Genomic DNA, 21230 nt, shown 5'->3' with positions numbered 1-21230 from the left:
TGGATGGACGGCAAGGCAAGCATCTGATTGACAGTGGTCCGTGATCTGCTGTTATGCTACTATGCTACTGACCATTGGGGGAGCGATAGCAAGTAAGAGAGTTAGATATCGAGAGTCATTGATAGATAGATAGATAGATGGATGGATGGATGGATGGACGGCAAGGCAAGCATCTGATTGACAGTGGTCCGTGATCTGCTGTTATGCTACAATGCTACTGACCATTGGGGGAGCGATAGCAAGCAAGTGAGTTAGATATCAAGAGTCATAGATAGATAGATAGATAGATGGATGGATGGACGGCAAGGCAAGCATCTGATTGACAGTGGTCCGTGATCTGCTGTTATGCTACTATGCTACTGACCATTGGGGGAGCGATAGCAAGCAAGAGAGTTAGATATCGAGAGTCATTGATAGATAGATAGATAGATGGATGGATGGATGGACGGCAAGGCAAGCATCTGATTGACAGTGGTCCGTGATCTGCTGTTATGCTACTATGCTACTGACCATTGGGGGGGCGATAGCAAGCAAGAGAGTTAGATATCAAGAGTCATAGATAGATAGATAGATAGATGGATGGATGGACGGCAAGGCAAGCATCTGATTGACAGTGGTCCGTGATCTGCTGTTATGCTACTATGCTACTGACCATTGGGGGAGCGATAGCAAGCAAGAGAGTTAGATATCGAGAGTCATTGATAGATAGATAGATAGATGGATGGATGGATGGACGGCAAGGCAAGCATCTGAGTGACAGTGGTCCGTGATCTGCTGTTATGCTACTATGCTACTGACCATTGGGGGAGCGATAGCAAGCAAGAGAGTTAGATATCAAGAGTCATAGATAGATAGATAGATAGATGGATGGATGGACGGCAAGGCAAGCATCTGATTGACAGTGGTCCGTGATCTGCTGTTATGCTACAATGCTACTGACCATTGGGGGAGCGATAGCAAGCAAGTGAGTTAGATATCAAGAGTCATAGATAGATAGATAGATAGATGGATGGATGGACGGCAAGGCAAGCATCTGATTGACAGTGGTCCGTGATCTGCTGTTATGCTACTATGCTACTGACCATTGGGGGAGCGATAGCAAGCAAGAGAGTTAGATATCGAGAGTCATTGATAGATAGATAGATAGATGGATGGATGGATGGACGGCAAGGCAAGCATCTGATTGACAGTGGTCCGTGATCTGCTGTTATGCTACTATGCTACTGACCATTGGGGGAGTGATAGCAAGCAAGAGAGTTAGATATCGAGAGTCATAGATAGATAGATAGATAGATGGATGGATGGACGGCAAGGCAAGCATCTGATTGACAGTGGTCCGTGATCTGCTGTTATGCTACTATGCTACTGACCATTGGGGGAGCGATAGCAAGCAAGAGAGATAGATATCGAGAGTCATAGATAGATAGATAGATAGATAGATAGATGGATGGATGGACGGCAAGGCAAGCATCTGATTGACAGTGGTCCGTGATCTGCTGTTATGCTACTATGCTACTGACCATTGGGGGAGCGATAGCAAGCAAGAGAGTTAGATATCAAGAGTCATAGATAGATAGATAGATAGATCGATGGATGGACGGCAAGGCAAGCATCTGATTGACAGTGGTCCGTGATCTGCTGTTATGCTACTATGCTACTGACTATTGGGGGAGCGATAGCAAGCAAGAGAGTTAGATATCGAGAGTCATTGATAGATAGATAGATAGATGGATGGATGGATGGACGGCAAGGCAAGCATCTGAGTGACAGTGGTCCGTGATCTGCTGTTATGCTACTATGCTACTGACCATTGGGGGAGCGATAGCAAGCAAGAGAGTTAGATATCAAGAGTCATAGATAGATAGATAGATAGATGGATGGATGGACGGCAAGGCAAGCATCTGATTGACAGTGGTCCGTGATCTGCTGTTATGCTACTATGCTACTGACCATTGGGGGAGCGATAGCAAGTAAGAGAGTTAGATATCGAGAGTCATTGATGGATAGATAGATAGATGGATGGATGGATGGATGGACGGCAAGGCAAGCATCTGATTGACAGTGGTCCGTGATCTGCTGTTATGCTACAATGCTACTGACCATTGGGGGATCGATAGCAAGCAAGAGAGTTAGATATCAAGAGTCATAGATAGATAGATAGATAGATGGATGGATGGACGGCAAGGCAAGCATCTGATTGACAGTGGTCCGTGATCTAATGTTATGCTACTATGCTACTGACCATTGGGGGAGCGATAGCAAGCAAGAGAGTTAGATATCGAGAGTCATTGATAGATAGATAGATAGATGGATGGATGGACGGCAAGGCAAGCATCTGATTGACAGTGGTCCGTGATCTGCTGTTATGCTACTATGCTACTGACCATTGGGGGAGCGATAGCAAGCAAGAGAGTTAGATATCGAGAGTCATTGATAGATAGATAGATAGATGGATGGATGGATGGACGGCAAGGCAAGCATCTGAGTGACAGTGGTCCGTGATCTGCTGTTATGCTACTATGCTACTGACCATTGGGGGAGCGATAGCAAGCAAGAGAGTTAGATATCAAGAGTCATAGATAGATAGATAGATAGATGCATGGATGGACGGCAAGGCAAGCATCTGATTGACAGTGGTCCGTGATCTGCTGTTATGCTACTATGCTACTGACCATTGGGGGAGCGATAGCAAGTAAGAGAGTTAGATATCGAGAGTCATTGATAGATAGATAGATAGATGGATGGATGGATGGATGGACGGCAAGGCAAGCATCTGATTGACAGTGGTCCGTGATCTGCTGTTATGCTACAATGCTACTGACCATTGGGGGAGCGATAGCAAGCAAGTGAGTTAGATATCAAGAGTCATAGATAGATAGATAGATAGATGGATGGATGGACGGCAAGGCAAGCATCTGATTGACAGTGGTCTGTGATCTGCTGTTATGCAACTATGCTACTGACCATTGGGGGAGCGATAGCAAGCAAGAAAGTTAGATATCGAGAGTCATTGATGGATAGATAGATAGATGGATGGATGGATGGATGGACGGCAAGGCAAGCATCTGATTGACAGTGGTCCGTGATCTGCTGTTATGCTACAATGCTACTGACCATTGGGGGATCGATAGCAAGCAAGAGAGTTAGATATCAAGAGTCATAGATAGATAGATAGATAGATGGATGGATGGACGGCAAGGCAAGCATCTGATTGACAGTGGTCCGTGATCTGCTGTTATGCTACTATGCTACTGACCATTGGGGGAGCGATAGCAAGCAAGAGAGTTAGATATCGAGAGTCAATGATAGATAGATAGATAGATGGATGGATGGATGGACGGCAAGGCAAGCATCTGAGTGACAGTGGTCCGTGATCTGCTGTTATGCTACTATGCTACTGACCATTGGGGGAGCGATAGCAAGCAAGAGAGTTAGATATCAAGAGTCATAGATAGATAGATAGATAGATGGATGGATGGACGGCAAGGCAAGCATCTGATTGACAGTGGTCCGTGATCTGCTGTTATGCTACTATGCTACTGACCATTGGGGGAGCGATAGCAAGTAAGAGAGTTAGATATCGAGAGTCATTGATAGATAGATAGATAGATAGATGGATGGATGGATTGACGGCAAGGCAAGCATCTGATTGACAGTGGTCCGTGATCTGCTGTTATGCTACTATGCTACTGACCATTGGGGGAGCGATAGCAAGTAAGAGAGTTAGATATCGAGAGTCATTGATAGATTGATAGATAGATGGATGGATGGATGGACGGCAAGGCAAGCATCTGATTGACAGTGGTCCGTGATCTGCTGTTATGCTACTATGCTACTGACCATTGGGGGAGCGATAGCAAGTAAGAGAGTTAGATATCGAGAGTCATTGATAGATAGATAGATAGATGGATGGATGGATGGACGGCAAGGCAAGCATCTGATTGACAGTGGTCCGTGATCTGCTGTTATGCTACTATGCTACTGACCATTGGGGGAGCGATAGCAAGTAAGAGAGTTAGATATCGAGAGTCATTGATAGATTGATAGATAGATGGATGGATGGATGGACGGCAAGGCAAGCATCTGATTGACAGTGGTCCGTGATCTGCTGTTATGCTACTATGCTACTGACCATTGGGGGAGCGATAGCAAGCAAGAGAGTTAGATATCGAGAGTCATAGATAGATAGATAGATAGATAGATGGATGGATGGATGGACGGCAAGGCAAGCATCTGATTGACAGTGGTCCGTGATCTGCTGTTATGCTACTATGCTACTGACCATTGGGGTAGCGATAGCAAGCAAGAGAGTTAGATATCGAGAGTCATAGATAGATAGATAGATAGATAGATGGATGGATGGATGGACGGCAAGGCAAGCATCTGATTGACAGTGGTCCGTGATCTGCTGTTATGCTACTATGCTACTGACCATTGGGGGAGCGATAGCAAGCAAGAGAGTTAGATATCGAGAGTCATAGATAGTTAGATAGATAGATGGATGGATGGATGGACGGCAAGGCAAGCATCTGATTGACAGTGGTCCGTGATCTGCTGTTATGCTACTATGCTACTGACCATTGGGGGGGCGATAGCAAGCAAGAGAGTTAGATATCAAGAGTCATAGATAGATAGATAGATAGATGGATGGATGGACGGCAAGGCAAGCATCTGATTGACAGTGGTCCGTGATCTGCTGTTATGCTACTATGCTACTGACCATTGGGGGAGCGATAGCAAGCAATAGAGTTAGATATCGAGAGTCATTGATAGATAGATAGATAGATGGATGGATGGATGGACGGCAAGGCAAGCATCTGAGTGACAGTGGTCCGTGATCTGCTGTTATGCTACTATGCTACTGACCATTGGGGGAGCGATAGCAAGCAAGAGAGTTAGATATCAAGAGTCATAGATAGATAGATAGATAGATGGATGGATGGACGGCAAGGCAAGCATCTGATTGACAGTGGTCCGTGATCTGCTGTTATGCTACTATGCTACTGACCATTGGGGGAGCGATAGCAAGTAAGAGAGTTAGATATCGAGAGTCATTGATAGATAGATAGATAGATGGATGGATGGATGGATGGACGGCAAGGCAAGCATCTGATTGACAGTGGTCCGTGATCTGCTGTTATGCTACAATGCTACTGACCATTGGGGGAGCGACAGCAAGCAAGTGAGTTAGATATCAAGAGTCATAGATAGATAGATAGATAGATGGATGGATGGATGGATGGATGGACGGCAAGGCAAGCATCTGATTGACAGTGGTCCGTGATCTGCTGTTATGCTACAATGCTACTGACCATTGGGGGAGCGATAGCAAGCAAGAGAGTTAGATATCGAGAGTCATTGATAGATAGATAGATAGATGGATGGATGGATGGACGGCAAGGCAAGCATCTGAGTGACAGTGGTCCGTGATCTGCTGTTATGCTACTATGCTACTGACCATTGGGGGAGCGATAGCAAGCAAGAGAGTTAGATATCAAGAGTCATAGATAGATAGATAGATAGATGGATGGATGGACGGCAAGGCAAGCATCTGATTGACAGTGGTCCGTGATCTGCTGTTATGCTACTATGCTACTGACCATTGGGGGAGCGATAGCAAGTAAGAGAGTTAGATATCGAGAGTCATTGATAGATAGATAGATAGATGGATGGATGGATGGATGGACGGCAAGGCAAGCATCTGATTGACAGTGGTCCGTGATCTGCTGTTATGTAACAATGCTACTGACCATTGGGGGAGCGATAGCAAGCAAGTGAGTTAGATATCAAGAGTCATAGATAGATAGATAGATAGATGGATGGATGGACGGCAAGGCAAGCATCTGATTGACAGTGGTCCGTGATCTGCTGTTATGCTACTATGCTACTGACCATTGGGGGAGCGATAGCAAGCAAGAGAGTTAGATATCGAGAGTCATAGATAGTTAGATAGATAGATGGATGGATGGATGGACGGCAAGGCAAGCATCTGATTGACAGTGGTCCGTGATCTGCTGTTATGCTACTATGCTACTGACCATTGGGGGGGCGATAGCAAGCAAGAGAGTTAGATATCAAGAGTCATAGATAGATAGATAGATAGATGGATGGATGGACGGCAAGGCAAGCATCTGATTGACAGTGGTCCGTGATCTGCTGTTATGCTACTATGCTACTGACCATTGGGGGAGCGATAGCAAGCAAGAGAGTTAGATATCGAGAGTCATTGATAGATAGATAGATAGATGGATGGATGGATGGACGGCAAGGCAAGCATCTGAGTGACAGTGGTCCGTGATCTGCTGTTATGCTACTATGCTACTGACCATTGGGGGAGCGATAGCAAGCAAGAGAGTTAGATATCAAGAGTCATAGATAGATAGATAGATAGATGGATGGATGGACGGCAAGGCAAGCATCTGATTGACAGTGGTCCGTGATCTGCTGTTATGCTACTATGCTACTGACCATTGGGGGAGCGATAGAAAGTAAGAGAGTTAGATATCGAGAGTCATTGATAGATAGATAGATAGATGGATGGATGGATGGATGGACGGCAAGGCAAGCATCTGATTGACAGTGGTCCGTGATCTGCTGTTATGCTACAATGCTACTGACCATTGGGGGAGCGATAGCAAGCAAGTGAGTTAGATATCAAGAGTCATAGATAGATAGATAGATAGATGGATGGATGGACGGCAAGGCAAGCATCTGATTGACAGTGGTCCGTGATCTGCTGTTATGCTACTATGCTACTGACCATTGGGGGAGCGATAGCAAGCAAGAGAGTTAGATATCGAGAGTCATTGATAGATAGATAGATAGATGGATGGATGGATGGACGGCAAGGCAAGCATCTGATTGACAGTGGTCCGTGATCTGCTGTTATGCTACTATGCTACTGACCATTGGGGGAGTGATAGCAAGCAAGAGAGTTAGATATCGAGAGTCATAGATAGATAGATAGATAGATGGATGGATGGACGGCAAGGCAAGCATCTGATTGACAGTGGTCCGTGATCTGCTGTTATGCTACTATGCTACTGACCATTGGGGGAGCGATAGCAAGCAAGAGAGTTAGATATCGAGAGTCATAGATAGATAGATAGATAGATAGATGGATGGATGGACGGCATGGCAAGTATCTGATTGACAGTGGTCCGTGATCTGCTGTTATGCTACTATGCTACTGACCATTGGGGGGGCGATAGCAAGCAAGAGAGTTAGATATCAAGAGTCATAGATAGATAGATAGATAGATGGATGGATGGACGGCAAGGCAAGCATCTGATTGACAGTGGTCCGTGATCTGCTGTTATGCTACTATGCTACTGACCATTGGGGGAGCGATAGCAAGCAAGAGAGTTAGATATCGAGAGTCATTGATAGATAGATAGATAGATGGATGGATGGATGGACGGCAAGGCAAGCATCTGAGTGACAGTGGTCCGTGATCTGCTGTTATGCTACTATGCTACTGACCATTGGGGGAGCGATAGCAAGCAAGAGAGTTAGATATCAAGAGTCATAGATAGATAGATAGATAGATGGATGGATGGACGGCAAGGCAAGCATCTGATTGACAGTGGTCCGTGATCTGCTGTTATGCTACTATGCTACTGACCATTGGGAGAGCGATAGCAAGTAAGAGAGTTAGATATCGAGAGTCATTGATGGATAGATAGATAGATGGATGGATGGATGGATGGACGGCAAGGCAAGCATCTGATTGACAGTGGTCCGTGATCTGCTGTTATGCTACAATGCTACTGACCATTGGGGGATCGATAGCAAGCAAGAGAGTTAGATATCAAGAGTCATAGATAGATAGATAGATAGATGGATGGATGGACGGCAAGGCAAGCATCTGATTGACAGTGGTCCGTGATCTGCTGTTATGCTTCTATGCTACTGACCATTGGGGAAGCGATAGCAAGCAAGAGAGTTAGATATCGAGAGTCATTGATAGATAGATAGATAGATGGATGGATGGATGGACGGCAAGGCAAGCATCTGAGTGACAGTGGTCCGTGATCTGCTGTTATGCTACTATGCTACTGACCATTGGGGGAGCGATAGCAAGCAAGAGAGTTAGATATCAAGAGTCATAGATAGATAGATAGATAGATGGATGGATGGACGGCAAGGCAAGCATCTGATTGACAGTGGTCCGTGATCTGCTGTTATGCTACTATGCTACTGACCATTGGGGGAGCGATAGCAAGTAAGAGAGTTAGATATCGAGAGTCATTGATAGATAGATAGATAGATGGATGGATGGATGGACGGCAAGGCAAGCATCTGATTGACAGTGGTCCGTGATCTGCTGTTATGCTACTATGCTACTGACCATTGGGGGAGCGATAGCAAGTAAGAGAGTTAGATATCGAGAGTCATTGATAGATTGATAGATAGATGGATGGATGGATGGACGGCAAGGCAAGCATCTGATTGACAGTGGTCCGTGATCTGCTGTTATGCTACTATGCTACTGACCATTGGGGGAGCGATAGCAAGCAAGAGAGTTAGATATCGAGAGTCATAGATAGATAGATAGATGGATGGATGGATGGACGGCAAGGCAAGCATCTGATTGACAGTGGTCCGTGATCTGCTGTTATGCTACTATGCTACTGACCATTGGGGGAGCGATAGCAAGTAAGAGAGTTAGATATCGAGAGTCATTGATAGATTGATAGATAGATGGATGGATGGATGGACGGCAAGGCAAGCATCTGATTGACAGTGGTCCGTGATCTGCTGTTATGCTACTATGCTACTGACCATTGGGGGAGCGATAGCAAGCAAGAGAGTTAGATATCGAGAGTCATAGATAGATAGATAGATAGATGGATGGATGGACGGCAAGGCAAGCATCTGATTGACAGTGGTCCGTGATCTGCTGTTATGCTACTATGCTACTGACCATTGGGGGAGCGATAGCAAGCAAGAGAGTTAGATATCAAGAGTCATAGATAGATAGATAGATAGATGGATGGATGGACGGCAAGGCAAGCATCTGATTGACAGTGGTCCGTGATCTGCTGTTATGCTACTTTGCTACTGACCATTGGGGGAGCGATAGCAAGCAAGAGAGTTAGATGTCAAGAGTCATAGATAGATAGATAGATGGATGGATGGATGGTCGGCAAGGCAAGCATCTGATTGACAGTGGTCCGTGATCTGCTGTTATGCTACTATGCTACTGACCATTGGGGGAGCGATAGCAAGCAAGAGAGTTAGATATTGAGAGTCATAGATAGATGGATGGATGGATGGACGGCAAGGCAAGAACCTGATTGACAGCGGTCCGTGATCTGCTGTTATTCTACTATCAGCAGCAGCAGCGGCAGATTTGGCGCCGTGGCTTAGTTGGTTAAAGCACCTGTCTAGTAAACAGGAGGTCCTGGGTTCAAATCCCAGCGGTGCCTTAGGCGGGCTTTCTGTGCTCCTTGCGAAGCTTGTGCTTCCGCTTTGTCGACCATCAGTTTTAGCAAGATAGGCTTATCGTAAAGCCATCAGAGGACGTAATGAACCGGAAAGCCAACTGGACAGACGCCGGTTTGTAAAGAAGAACCAGAACCCAAAGGACAAGCGCTACGGCCAACGTCCAATTCCCATTGCCGCCCCTGGACAGTCGCAACAGGGAGCTTGTTGCTCCCGTCAACCTTACGTTTTCACCTCTGTGTGCTTCCTTTGTTGCAGCCTGCATCCAGATTTTGTTTTGTTTTGTTTTGTTTTGTTTGGTTTTGTTTGGTTTTGTTTTTTGCCTTACGCCTGAGTGTAGGCACTGGGGAATGGGAGAGTACTGGCACCGTGGCTTAGTTGGTCAAAGCGCCTGTCTTGTAAACAGGAAACCCTGGGTTCGACTCCCAGCAGTGCCTTGGTTTATGTTGGCCTAGGCAATGGAAAGGAAGTTTCTAAACGCTCAATACATTTTTGCAAGATGGCCGTCCACAGCAAGCAGCTTAAGGTTACTGTAGCCACAGTCTGGCAAGCTGTCCGCCAGAAGTAGAAACAATAACAAGGGGCGGGGGGAAAAGTGGGCCGTCCCTGGGTGGATTCGAACCACCATCCTTTTGGTTAACAGCCAAACGCGCTGACCGATTGCGCCACAGAGACAGACAGAGGTGTTGTGGTTGCTGCAGTCGTGCAGTTCCTTCACAGTTGCCAAAAATCATTTCCAGCACACGATTTTCTTTGTCGTTGAATGCAACATACGTGACCATTGGGGGAGCGATAGCAAGCAAGAGAGTTAGATATCGAGAGTCATAGATAGATAGATAGATAGATGGATGGATGGACGGCAAGGCAAGCATCTGATTGACATTGGTCCGTGATCTGCTGTTATGCTACAATGCTACTGACCATTGGGGGAGCGATAGCAAGCAAGAGCGTTAGATATCAAGAGTCATAGATAGATAGATAGATAGATGGATGGATGGACGGCAAGGCAAGCATCTGATTGACAGTGGTCCGTGATCTGCTGTTATGCTACTATGCTACTGACCATTGGGGGAGCGATATCAAGCAAGAGAGTTAGATATCAAGAGTCATAGATAGATAGATAGATGGATGGATGGATGGACGGCAAGGCAAGCATCTGATTGACAGTGGTCCGTGATCTGCTGTTATGCTACTATGCTACTGACCATTGGGGGAGCGATAGCAAGCAAGAGAGTTAGATATCAAGAGTCATAGATAGGTAGATGGATGGGTGGATGGATGGACGGCAAGGCAAGCATCTGATTGACAGTGGTCCGTGATCTGCTGTTATGCTACTTTGCTACTGACCATTGGGGGAGCGATAGCAAGCAAGAGAGTTAGATGTCAAGAGTCATAGATAGATAGATAGATAGATGGATGGATGGACGGCAAGGCAAGCATCTGATTGACAGTGGTCCGTGATCTGCTGTTATGCTACTATGCTACTGACCATTGGGGGAGCGATAGCAAGCAAGAGAGTTAGATATCGAGAGTCATTGATAGATAGATAGATAGATGGATGGATGGATGGACGGCAAGGCAAGCATCTGAGTGACAGTGGTCCGTGATCTGCTGTTATGCTACTATGCTACTGACCATTGGGGGAGCGATAGCAAGCAAGAGAGTTAGATATCAAGAGTCATAGATAGATAGATAGATGGATGGATGGACGGCAAGGCAAGCATCTGATTGACAGTGGTCCGTGATCTGCTGTTATGCTACTATGCTACTGACCATTGGGGGAGCGATAGCAAGTAAGAGAGTTAGATATCGAGAGTCATTGATAGATAGATAGATAGATGGATGGATGGATGGATGGACGGCAAGGCAAGCATCTGATTGACAGTGGTCCGTGATCTGCTGTTATGCTACAATGCTACTGACCATTGGGGGAGCGATAGCAAGCAAGTGAGTTAGATATCAAGAGTCATAGATAGATAGATAGATAGATGGATGGATGGACGGCAAGGCAAGCATCTGATTGACAGTGGTCCGTGATCTGCTGTTATGCTACTATGCTACTGACCATTGGGGGAGCGATAGCAAGCAAGAGAGTTAGATATCGAGAGTCATTGATAGATAGATAGATAGATGGATGGATGGATGGACGGCAAGGCAAGCATCTGATTGACAGTGGTCCGTGATCTGCTGTTATGCTACTATGCTACTGACCATTGGGGGAGCGATAGCAAGTAAGAGAGTTAGATATCGAGAGTCATTGATAGATTGATAGATAGATGGATGGATGGATGGACGGCAAGGCAAGCATCTGATTGACAGTGGTCCGTGATCTGCTGTTATGCTACTATGCTACTGACCATTGGGGGAGCGATAGCAAGCAAGAGAGTTAGATATCGAGAGTCATAGATAGATAGATAGATGGATGGATGGATGGACGGCAAGGCAAGCATCTGATTGACAGTGGTCCGTGATCTGCTGTTATGCTACTATGCTACTGACCATTGGGGGAGCGATAGCAAGTAAGAGAGTTAGATATCGAGAGTCATTGATAGATTGATAGATAGATGGATGGATGGATGGACGGCAAGGCAAGCATCTGATTGACAGTGGTCCGTGATCTGCTGTTATGCTACTATGCTACTGACCATTGGGGGAGCGATAGCAAGCAAGAGAGTTAGATATCGAGAGTCATAGATAGATAGATAGATAGATGGATGGATGGACGGCAAGGCAAGCATCTGATTGACAGTGGTCCGTGATCTGCTGTTATGCTACTATGCTACTGACCATTGGGGGAGCGATAGCAAGCAAGAGAGTTAGATATCAAGAGTCATAGATAGATAGATAGATAGATGGATGGATGGACGGCAAGGCAAGCATCTGATTGACAGTGGTCCGTGATCTGCTGTTATGCTACTTTGCTACTGACCATTGGGGGAGCGATAGCAAGCAAGAGAGTTAGATGTCAAGAGTCATAGATAGATAGATAGATGGATGGATGGATGGTCGGCAAGGCAAGCATCTGATTGACAGTGGTCCGTGATCTGCTGTTATGCTACTATGCTACTGACCATTGGGGGAGCGATAGCAAGCAAGAGAGTTAGATATTGAGAGTCATAGATAGATGGATGGATGGATGGACGGCAAGGCAAGAACCTGATTGACAGCGGTCCGTGATCTGCTGTTATTCTACTATCAGCAGCAGCAGCGGCAGATTTGGCGCCGTGGCTTAGTTGGTTAAAGCACCTGTCTAGTAAACAGGAGGTCCTGGGTTCAAATCCCAGCGGTGCCTTAGGCGGGCTTTCTGTGCTCCTTGCGAAGCTTGTGCTTCCGCTTTGTCGACCATCAGTTTTAGCAAGATAGGCTTATCGTAAAGCCATCAGAGGACGTAATGAACCGGAAAGCCAACTGGACAGACGCCGGTTTGTAAAGAAGAACCAGAACCCAAAGGACAAGCGCTACGGCCAACGTCCAATTCCCATTGCCGCCCCTGGACAGTCGCAACAGGGAGCTTGTTGCTCCCGTCAACCTTACGTTTTCACCTCTGTGTGCTTCCTTTGTTGCAGCCTGCATCCAGATTTTGTTTTGTTTTGTTTTGTTTTGTTTGGTTTTGTTTGGTTTTGTTTTTTGCCTTACGCCTGAGTGTAGGCACTGGGGAATGGGAGAGTACTGGCACCGTGGCTTAGTTGGTCAAAGCGCCTGTCTTGTAAACAGGAAACCCTGGGTTCGACTCCCAGCAGTGCCTTGGTTTATGTTGGCCTAGGCAATGGAAAGGAAGTTTCTAAACGCTCAATACATTTTTGCAAGATGGCCGTCCACAGCAAGCAGCTTAAGGTTACTGTAGCCACAGTCTGGCAAGCTGTCCGCCAGAAGTAGAAACAATAACAAGGGGCGGGGGGAAAAGTGGGCCGTCCCTGGGTGGATTCGAACCACCATCCTTTTGGTTAACAGCCAAACGCGCTGACCGATTGCGCCACAGAGACAGACAGAGGTGTTGTGGTTGCTGCAGTCGTGCAGTTCCTTCACAGTTGCCAAAAATCATTTCCAGCACACGATTTTCTTTGTCGTTGAATGCAACATACGTGACCATTGGGGGAGCGATAGCAAGCAAGAGAGTTAGATATCGAGAGTCATAGATAGATAGATAGATAGATGGATGGATGGACGGCAAGGCAAGCATCTGATTGACATTGGTCCGTGATCTGCTGTTATGCTACAATGCTACTGACCATTGGGGGAGCGATAGCAAGCAAGAGCGTTAGATATCAAGAGTCATAGATAGATAGATAGATAGATGGATGGATGGACGGCAAGGCAAGCATCTGATTGACAGTGGTCCGTGATCTGCTGTTATGCTACTATGCTACTGACCATTGGGGGAGCGATATCAAGCAAGAGAGTTAGATATCAAGAGTCATAGATAGATAGATAGATGGATGGATGGATGGACGGCAAGGCAAGCATCTGATTGACAGTGGTCCGTGATCTGCTGTTATGCTACTATGCTACTGACCATTGGGGGAGCGATAGCAAGCAAGAGAGTTAGATATCAAGAGTCATAGATAGGTAGATGGATGGGTGGATGGATGGACGGCAAGGCAAGCATCTGATTGACAGTGGTCCGTGATCTGCTGTTATGCTACTTTGCTACTGACCATTGGGGGAGCGATAGCAAGCAAGAGAGTTAGATGTCAAGAGTCATAGATAGATAGATAGATAGATGGATGGATGGACGGCAAGGCAAGCATCTGATTGACAGTGGTCCGTGATCTGCTGTTATGCTACTATGCTACTGACCATTGGGGGAGCGATAGCAAGCAAGAGAGTTAGATATCGAGAGTCATTGATAGATAGATAGATAGATGGATGGATGGATGGACGGCAAGGCAAGCATCTGAGTGACAGTGGTCCGTGATCTGCTGTTATGCTACTATGCTACTGACCATTGGGGGAGCGATAGCAAGCAAGAGAGTTAGATATCAAGAGTCATAGATAGATAGATAGATAGATGGATGGATGGACGGCAAGGCAAGCATCTGATTGACAGTGGTCCGTGATCTGCTGTTATGCTACTATGCTACTGACCATTGGGGGAGCGATAGCAAGTAAGAGAGTTAGATATCGAGAGTCATTGATAGATAGATAGATAGATGGATGGATGGATGGATGGACGGCAAGGCAAGCATCTGATTGACAGTGGTCCGTGATCTGCTGTTATGCTACAATGCTACTGACCATTGGGGGAGCGATAGCAAGCAAGTGAGTTAGATATCAAGAGTCATAGATAGATAGATAGATAGATGGATGGATGGACGGCAAGGCAAGCATCTGATTGACAGTGGTCCGTGATCTGCTGTTATGCTACTATGCTACTGACCATTGGGGGAGCGATAGCAAGCAAGAGAGTTAGATATCGAGAGTCATTGATAGATAGATAGATAGATGGATGGATGGATGGACGGCAAGGCAAGCATCTGATTGACAGTGGTCCGTGATCTGCTGTTATGCTACTATGCTACTGACCATTGGGGGAGTGATAGCAAGCAAGAGAGTTAGATATCGAGAGTCATAGATAGATAGATAGATAGATGGATGGATGGACGGCAAGGCAAGCATCTGATTGACAGTGGTCCGTGATCTGCTGTTATGCTACTATGCTACTGACCATTGGGGGAGCGATAGCAAGCAAGAGAGTTAGATATCGAGAGTCATAGATAGATAGATAGATAGATAGATGGATGGATGGACGGCAAGGCAAGCATCTGATTGACAGTGGTCCGTGATCTGCTGTTATGCTACTATGCTACTGACCATTGGGGGGGCGATAGCAAGCAAGAGAGTTAGATATCAAGAGTCATAGATAGATAGATAGATAGATGGATGGATGGACGGCAAGGCAAGCATCTGATTGACAGTGGTCCGTGATCTGCTGTTATGCTACTATGCTACTGACCATTGGGGGAGCGATAGCAAGCAAGAGAGTTAGATATCGAGAGTCATTGATAGATAGATAGATAGATGGATGGATGGATGGACGGCAAGGCAAGCATCTGAGTGACAGTGGTCCGTGATCTGCTGTTATGCTACTATGCTACTGACCATTGGGGGAGCGATAGCAAGCAAGAGAGTTAGATATCAAGAGTCATAGATAGATAGATAGATAGATGGATGGATGGACGGCAAGGCAAGCATCTGATTGACAGTGGTCCGTGATCTGCTGTTATGCTACTATGCTACTGACCATTGGGGGAGCGATAGCAAGTAAGAGAGTTAGATATCGAGAGTCATTGATGGATAGATAGATAGATGGATGGATGGATGGATGGACGGCAAGGCAAGCATCTGATTGACAGTGGTCCGTGATCTGCTGTTATGCTACAATGCTACTGACCATTGGGGGATCGATAGCAAGCAAGAGAGTTAGATATCAAGAGTCATAGATAGATAGATAGATGGATGGATGGATGGACGGCAAGGCAAGCATCTGATTGACAGTGGTCCGTGATCTGCTGTTATGCTTCTATGCTACTGACCATTGGGGAAGCGATAGCAAGCAAGAGAGTTAGATATCGAGAGTCATTGATAGATAGATAGATAGATGGATGGATGGATGGACGGCAAGGCAAGCATCTGAGTGACAGTGGTCCGTGATCTGCTGTTATGCTACTATGCTACTGACCATTGGGGGAGCGATAGCAAGCAAGAGAGTTAGATATCAAGAGTCATAGATAGATAGATAGATAGATGGATGGATGGACGGCAAGGCAAGCATCTGATTGACAGTGGTCCGTGATCTGCTGTTATGCTACTATGCTACTGACCATTGGGGGAGCGATAGCAAGTAAGAGAGTTAGATATCGAGAGTCATTGATAGATAGATAGATAGATGGATGGATGGATGGATGGACGGCAAGGCAAGCATCTGATTGACAGTGGTCCGTGATCTGCTGTTATGCTACAATGCTACTGACCATTGGGGGAGCGATAGCAAGCAAGTGAGTTAGATATCAAGAGTCATAGATAGATAGATAGATAGATGGATGGATGGACGGCAAGGCAAGCATCTGATTGACAGTGGTCCGTGATCTGCTGTTATGCTACTATGCTACTGACCATTGGGGGAGCGATAGCAAGCAAGAGAGTTAGATATCGAGAGTCATTGATAGATAGATAGATAGATGGATGGATGGATGGACGGCAAGGCAAGCATCTGATTGACAGTGGTCCGTGATCTGCTGTTATGCTACTATGCTACTGACCATTGGGGGAGTGATAGCAAGCAAGAGAGTTAGATATCGAGAGTCATAGATAGATAGATAGATAGATGGATGGATGGACGGCAAGGCAAGCATCTGATTGACAGTGGTCCGTGATCTGCTGTTATGCTACTATGCTACTGACCATTGGGGGAGCGATAGCAAGCAAGAGAGTTAGATATCGAGAGTCATAGATAGATAGATAGATAGATAGATGGATGGATGGACGGCAAGGCAAGCATCTGATTGACAGTGGTCCGTGATCTGCTGTTATGCTACTATGCTACTGACCATTGGGGGGGCGATAGCAAGCAAGAGAGTTAGATATCAAGAGTCATAGATAGATAGATAGATAGATGGATGGATGGACGGCAAGGCAAGCATCTGATTGACAGTGGTCCGTGATCTGCTGTTATGCTACTATGCTACTGACCATTGGGGGAGCGATAGCAAGCAAGAGAGTTAGATATCGAGAGTCATTGATAGATAGATAGATAGATGGATGGATGGATGGACGGCAAGGCAAGCATCTGAGTGACAGTGGTCCGTGATCTGCTGTTATGCTACTATACTACTGACCATTGGGGGAGCGATAGCAAGCAAGAGAGTTAGATATCAAGAGTCATAGATAGATAGATAGATAGATGGATGGATGGACGGCAAGGCAAGCATCTGATTGACAGTGGTCCGTGATCTGCTGTTATGCTACTATGCTACTGACCATTGGGGGAGCGATAGCAAGTAAGAGAGTTAGATATCGAGAGTCATTGATGGATAGATAGATAGATGGATGGATGGATGGATGGACGGCAAGGCAAGCATCTGATTGACAGTGGTCCGTGATCTGCTGTTATGCTACAATGCTACTGACCATTGGGGGATCGATAGCAAGCAAGAGAGTTAGATATCAAGAGTCATAGATAGATAGATAGATGGATGGATGGATGGACGGCAAGGCAAGCATCTGATTGACAGTGGTCCGTGATCTGCTGTTATGCTTCTATGCTACTGACCATTGGGGAAGCGATAGCAAGCAAGAGAGTTAGATATCGAGAGTCATTGATAGATAGATAGATAGATGGATGGATGGATGGACGGCAAGGCAAGCATCTGAGTGACAGTGGTCCGTGATCTGCTGTTATGCTACTATGCTACTGACCATTGGGGGAGCGATAGCAAGCAAGAGAGTTAGATATCAAGAGTCATAGATAGATAGATAGATAGATGGATGGATGGACGGCAAGGCAAGCATCTGATTGACAGTGGTCCGTGATCTGCTGTTATGCTACTATGCTACTGACCATTGGGGGAGCGATAGCAAGTAAGAGAGTTAGATATCGAGAGTCATTGATAGATAGATAGATAGATGGATGGATGGATGGACGGCAAGGCAAGCATCTGATTGACAGTGGTCCGTGATCTGCTGTTATGCTACTATGCTACTGACCATTGGGGGAGCGATAGCAAGTAAGAGAGTTAGATATCGAGAGTCATTGATAGATTGATAGATAGATGGATGGATGGATGGACGGCAAGGCAAGCATCTGATTGACAGTGGTCCGTGATCTGCTGTTATGCTACTATGCTACTGACCATTGGGGGAGCGATAGCAAGCAAGAGAGTTAGATATCGAGAGTCATAGATAGATAGATAGATGGATGGATGGATGGACGGCAAGGCAAGCATCTGATTGACAGTGGTCCGTGATCTGCTGTTATGCTACTATGCTACTGACCATTGGGGGAGCGATAGCAAGTAAGAGAGTTAGATATCGAGAGTCATTGATAGATTGATAGATAGATGGATGGATGGATGGACGGCAAGGCAAGCATCTGATTGACAGTGGTCCGTGATCTGCTGTTATGCTACTATGCTACTGACCATTGGGGGAGCGATAGCAAGCAAGAGAGTTAGATATCGAGAGTCATAGATAGATAGATAGATAGATGGATGGATGGACGGCAAGGCAAGCATCTGATTGACAGTGGTCCGTGATCTGCTGTTATGCTACTATGCTACTGACCATTGGGGGAGCGATAGCAAGCAAGAGAGTTAGATATCAAGAGTCATAGATAGATAGATAGATAGATGGATGGATGGACGGCAAGGCAAGCATCTGATTGACAGTGGTCCGTGATCTGCTGTTATGCTACTTTGCTACTGACCATTGGGGGAGCGATAGCAAGCAAGAGAGTTAGATGTCAAGAGTCATAGATAGATAGATAGATGGATGGATGGATGGACGGCAAGGCAAGCATCTGATTGACAGTGGTCCGTGATCTGCTGTTATGCTACTATGCTACTGACCATTGGGGGAGCAATAGCAAGCAAGAGAGTTAGATATTGAGAGTCATAGATAGATGGATGGATGGATGGACGGCAAGGCAAGAACCTGATTGACAGCGGTCCGTGATCTGCTGTTATTCTACTATCAGCAGCAGCAGCGGCAGATTTGGCGCCGTGGCTTAGTTGGTTAAAGCACCTGTCTAGTAAACAGGAGGTCCTGGGTTCAAATCCCAGCGGTGCCTTAGGCGGGCTTTCTGTGCTCCTTGCGAAGCTTGTGCTTCCGCTTTGTCGACCATCAGTTTTAGCAAGATAGGCTTATCGTAAAGCCATCAGAGGACGTAATGAACCGGAAAGCCAACTGGACAGACGCCGGTTTGTAAAGAAGAACCAGAACCCAAAGGACAAGCGCTACGGCCAACGTCCAATTCCCATTGCCGCCCCTGGACAGTCGCAACAGGGAGCTTGTTGCTCCCGTCAACCTTACGTTTTCACCTCTGTGTGCTTCCTTTGTTGCAGCCTGCATCCAGTTTTTGTTTTGTTTTGTTTTGTTTTGTTTTGTTTGGTTTTGTTTTTTGCCTTACGCCTGAGTGTAGGCACTGGGGAATGGGAGAGTCCTGGCACCGTGGCTTAGTTGGTCAAAGCGCCTGTCTTGTAAACAGGAAACCCTGGGTTCGACTCCCAGCAGTGCCTTGGTTTATGTTGGCCTAGGCAATGGAAAGGAAGTTTCTAAACGCTCAATACATTTTTGCAAGATGGCCGTCCACAGCAAGCAGCTTAAGGTTACTGTAGCCACAGTCTGGCAAGCTGTCCGCCAGAAGTAGAAACAATAACAAGGGGCGGGGGGAAAAGTGGGCCGTCCCTGGGTGGATTCGAACCACCATCCTTTTGGTTAACAGCCAAACGCGCTGACCGATTGCGCCACAGAGACAGACAGAGGTGTTGTGGTTGCTGCAGTCGTGCAGTTCCTTCACAGTTGCCAAAAATCATTTCCAGCACACGATTTTCTTTGTCGTTGAATGCAACATACGTGACCATTGGGGGAGCGATAGCAAGCAAGAGAGTTAGATATCGAGAGTCATAGATAGATAGATGGATGGATGGATGGATGGACGGCAAGGCAAGCATCTGATTGACATTGGTCCGTGATCTGCTGTTATGCTACAATGCTACTGACCATTGGGGGAGCGATAGCAAGCAAGAGAGTTAGATATCAAGAGTCATAGATAGATAGATAGATAGATGGATGGATGGACGGCAAGGCAAGCATCTGATTGACAGTGGTCCGTGATCTGCTGTTATGCTACAATGCTACTGACCATTGGGGGAGCGATAGCAAGCAAGAGAGTTAGATATCAAGAGTCATAGATAGATAGATGGATGGATGGATGGATGGATGGACGGCAAGGCAAGCACCTGATTGACAGTGGTCCGTGATCTGCTGTTATGCTACTATGCTACTGACCATTGGGGGAGCGATAGCAAGCAAGAGAGTTAGATATTGAGAGTCATAGATAGATGGATGGATGGATGGACGGCAAGGCAAGAACCTGATTGACAGCGGTCCGTGATCTGCTGTTATTCTACTATCAGCAGCAGCAGCGGCAGGTTTGGCGCCGTGGCTTAGTTGGTTAAAGCGCCTGTCTAGTAAACAGGAGGTTCTGGGTTCAAATCCCAGCGGTGCCTTAGGCGGGCTTTCTGTGCTCCTTGCGAAGCTTGTGCTTCCGCTTTGTCAACCATCAGTTTTAGCAAGATAGGCTTATCGTAAAGCCATCAGAGGACGTAATGAACCGGAAAGCCAACTGGACAGACGCCGGTTTGTAAAGAAGAACCAGAACCCAAAGGACAAGCGCTACGGCCAACGTCCAATTCCCATTGCCGCCCCTGGACACTCGCAACAGGGAGCTTGTTGCTCCCGTCAACCTTACGTTTTCACCTCTGTGTGCTTCCTTTGTTGCAGTCTGCATCCAGATTTTGTTTTGTTTTGTTTTGTTTTGTTTTGTTTTGTTTTGTTTTGTTTTGTTTTGTTTTGTTTTGTTTTGTTTTGTTTTGTTTTGTTTTGTTTTTTGCCTTACGCCTGAGTGTAGGCACTGGGGAATGGGAGAGTCCTGGCACCGTGGCTTAGTTGGTCAAAGCGCCTGTCTTGTAAACAGGAAACCCTGGGTTCGACTCCCAGCAGTGCCTTGGTTTATGTTGGCCTAGGCAATGGAAAGGAAGTTTCTAAACGCTCAATACATTTTTGCA

At 46.3% G+C, this 21230-nt stretch overlaps 11 non-coding genes across 11 annotated transcripts; 8 read left to right on the top strand and 3 right to left on the bottom strand.

The window, feature by feature from the left end:
• Positions 1 to 9357: 9357 nt before the first annotated feature.
• trnat-agu (transfer RNA threonine (anticodon AGU)) lies at positions 9358 to 9431 on the top strand. The gene has a single exon. It is a non-coding gene; the product is annotated as a tRNA-Thr (tRNA).
• Positions 9432 to 9810: 379 nt separating this feature from the next.
• Positions 9811 to 9884, top strand: trnat-ugu (transfer RNA threonine (anticodon UGU)). The gene has a single exon. It is a non-coding gene; the product is annotated as a tRNA-Thr (tRNA).
• Positions 9885 to 10048: 164 nt separating this feature from the next.
• Positions 10049 to 10122, bottom strand: trnan-guu (transfer RNA asparagine (anticodon GUU)). Its single transcript has one exon. It is a non-coding gene; the product is annotated as a tRNA-Asn (tRNA).
• A 2543-nt stretch (positions 10123 to 12665) lies between these two features.
• trnat-agu (transfer RNA threonine (anticodon AGU)) lies at positions 12666 to 12739 on the top strand. The gene has a single exon. It is a non-coding gene; the product is annotated as a tRNA-Thr (tRNA).
• A 379-nt stretch (positions 12740 to 13118) lies between these two features.
• Positions 13119 to 13192, top strand: trnat-ugu (transfer RNA threonine (anticodon UGU)). The gene has a single exon. It is a non-coding gene; the product is annotated as a tRNA-Thr (tRNA).
• Positions 13193 to 13356: 164 nt separating this feature from the next.
• trnan-guu (transfer RNA asparagine (anticodon GUU)) lies at positions 13357 to 13430 on the bottom strand. The gene has a single exon. It is a non-coding gene; the product is annotated as a tRNA-Asn (tRNA).
• A 5727-nt stretch (positions 13431 to 19157) lies between these two features.
• trnat-agu (transfer RNA threonine (anticodon AGU)) lies at positions 19158 to 19231 on the top strand. Its single transcript has one exon. It is a non-coding gene; the product is annotated as a tRNA-Thr (tRNA).
• Positions 19232 to 19605: 374 nt separating this feature from the next.
• On the top strand, positions 19606 to 19679 carry trnat-ugu (transfer RNA threonine (anticodon UGU)). Its single transcript has one exon. It is a non-coding gene; the product is annotated as a tRNA-Thr (tRNA).
• A 164-nt stretch (positions 19680 to 19843) lies between these two features.
• On the bottom strand, positions 19844 to 19917 carry trnan-guu (transfer RNA asparagine (anticodon GUU)). Its single transcript has one exon. It is a non-coding gene; the product is annotated as a tRNA-Asn (tRNA).
• A 681-nt stretch (positions 19918 to 20598) lies between these two features.
• Positions 20599 to 20672, top strand: trnat-agu (transfer RNA threonine (anticodon AGU)). Its single transcript has one exon. It is a non-coding gene; the product is annotated as a tRNA-Thr (tRNA).
• A 424-nt stretch (positions 20673 to 21096) lies between these two features.
• On the top strand, positions 21097 to 21170 carry trnat-ugu (transfer RNA threonine (anticodon UGU)). Its single transcript has one exon. It is a non-coding gene; the product is annotated as a tRNA-Thr (tRNA).
• The last annotated feature ends 60 nt before the right edge of the window (positions 21171 to 21230 follow it).

This window comes from Amia ocellicauda, chromosome 2 (genome assembly GCF_036373705.1).
Source record: "Amia ocellicauda isolate fAmiCal2 chromosome 2, fAmiCal2.hap1, whole genome shotgun sequence".
Taxonomy (NCBI): domain Eukaryota; kingdom Metazoa; phylum Chordata; class Actinopteri; order Amiiformes; family Amiidae; genus Amia; species Amia ocellicauda.
This window is presented reverse-complemented; position numbering and strand designations above follow the sequence as displayed.